Source organism: Sceloporus undulatus, chromosome 2, assembly GCF_019175285.1.
Source record: "Sceloporus undulatus isolate JIND9_A2432 ecotype Alabama chromosome 2, SceUnd_v1.1, whole genome shotgun sequence".
Taxonomy (NCBI): domain Eukaryota; kingdom Metazoa; phylum Chordata; class Lepidosauria; order Squamata; family Phrynosomatidae; genus Sceloporus; species Sceloporus undulatus.
Window position 1 is genome coordinate 297405250 of NC_056523.1, and position 2682 is coordinate 297407931.

The window sequence follows — 2682 nt, forward strand, 5'->3', positions numbered from 1 at the left end:
GATGACTGAGGATCACTCTGAAGCAGGACAAGAAGTTCTTTTCTGGAAGTTATTTCACCAAAGCAACTGACTTGCCTAGCATCTAACTCCATTTTAATTGCTTTCAGATTTTATTTTGTTGCTGAAATATGAAGGAAGAGAATATTTCATAGCACTGGGGCACTATTTTCTCCTGCTTCTAAGAACAAGTTATTTTCCAACTGGCTCACAATAAGCAACTCCCTTGTTACAACAGCTTCAATGGCTACCAGGCTGCTTCCAAACTTAATACAAAGTACTGACAATGATCTATAAAACACTACACAGCTAGAGTCCAGATTATCTGTAGGAGTGTTATCTCCCATGAAAGCTTTGTTGGGTCCTGAGATCTTTGGGAAAGGTCCTTCTCTCTGACATACCACTCCCACAGGGACATTTGGTGGAGGTGCAAGAGAAGGCTTTCTTAGTTGCTGCTTCTAGCTGTGGATCTCCTGTCCTACAGAGGCCCATCCTTGCTATTAATCTGTTGATAAGCAACTTCGACATTATTTTTGAAACTGGATTATGCATTTATTGCATTTATTCTTAGATTGTACGCAATAGGCAGGTTTACTCTTATATAATTATTGTTTTTATGTACATCACTGTGTAAATCTAATGCTATATAAATAATAATAATAATAATAATAATAATAATAATAATAATAATAATACTTTCTCCCAAGATTGGAGAAAAATAGAACATTTAATAGGATATGATATTGTATGCTATCTTTTTTTAATGAATGTCATAAATTATTTTTAATGCTGTAATTGTTTAGTAAAATTTAATTATAATGTGTTCTATGTTTTTATCTATACTAAGAGGAAAGGGATTTTCAATGAATTTTTTGTAACCATTATCATCATCACCACCACCACCACCTCCATCTAGATACATTATTTGTGACGCTGTGGTGGCTGGGTTCCCAGTCACCTGAGGACTTCTCCTGAACTACAAAGGGTTAATCTGGGAGGAGGTACATGCTAATGAGAGATGACATCACATGCTAATGAGCAGCTACATCATAGCTGACGTAAGGCTCACTTGGCCAATCAACAGTGCCAGAGCGGCAGTTTCAAAAAGATTCCAAGAGAGGGCTTTAAATACCCCTGTAGGACCATGTGTCCTTTGTTCTCCATCTTGGCTGTGTTTGGAGAAACCAGAGGCTTGTCCTCTGAGCAGCCGGAGGACTGGCTCTGGCATGCAGGTAGAGTTGGCAAGGAGCCAACTCCCTGATTCCAAGAACTCCACAAGGACTGCAAATCCCATCATTGTGTGAGTAGCTTAGGAACAGTGTTAGTCAGTACATCTAGGTTTTTGTTATGTTTATCTAATAGCTTGCCTGTAATGAATATCTTTGTAACTGTGTTTTCTGACCTGCAAGGCAAAGGAGGCCTGGCATGAGTGATATCTTCCTATTCTATACTATTTCTTTAAAATAAACTTCTTTCTTTTAAAAGCATCTGCTATCTCTGTGCTCCTGTACACGTGCCTTATTTGGTTACTGATTGCTGTGGGTTAGCAAGAAAGAAAACTAGATCTCTCTCTCAAGCAAGTCTCAGTGTGTGCTTGGGAATTATAGTTCATTGATAATTCACTGAGTGGTGGCAGCGGGAAATATAGTTCTTTTAAGGGATCTCCCTGAGAGTAATAGCCACGCACAGGGCTTTGCTCTCAAGGAATCATCACTTTTTCATGCTTTTTCATATGAATTTATCAAGTCTGTACTTCCCAAATCAGAATGCAAATCACAATGTTAATATCCTTTGGTATTTACACTTAGAATTAAATGATCGTGAGAACGGAAATTTTTTTTAATGCAATTTTTGTTTTAAAAATCACAAAGTTATGGAAAAACAGGCAGAATGAAAAAGTGGAAAAATGAAAAACAGAAAATGGACAGATTCACTGATTGCCACACAAATACAATGTGTAGGCAAATCTCTTAGGACAATTTCATTTACACATTGTCTGTGTATAGATGATTGAGGGACACAGCCAGTGAAATTTTTACAGATTTTAACCTCTGGAGCTTCAATGTGTTCAGATCTTTCTTGCTTTTAAATTTTACCTGTTCAGAATATTAGGTACATTCCTTTTTGGCACAGTACATATTGCTCTGCAGTAAATATACCTAGGCCTAAATACCCTAAAACAGGGGTTCCCAACCTGGGATGTGAGATGAATTTCAGGTGGTGCAACAAAAAGTGTCTGGCGTCTTTGAGTGACGAGTCATGAGTCATCACTCATTTTTTTCTGAATAAATTAGAATCTAATTGCTCAATTTATATTTGCATTTTATACACTGAGTTAAAAGCTCATTTTTTTAAGTTCAGTTTGCTCACCCACAGTATTATATGTAGTTCAAAAATTAGAAATTAGATATCTTCATCTTCAAGTGTGATACTACTTTTTCTGGTGGGTGCAAACATTAATCAAACATTTCCTAGGCTATGGAGCATAGAAAAGATTGGGAACCACTGTCCTAAAACCACCAGACCCCATCTGATCTTGGATGCTATACAGAGTCAATCCTTATTAGTACTTGGATGGGGGTCTACCAACAACTACTAGGTGCTGTAAGTTATATTTTAGAGGAAGGAACTGGCAATACCATCTTTGAGTATTCCATCTAAGGAAAACCTATAAAATTCATGGGG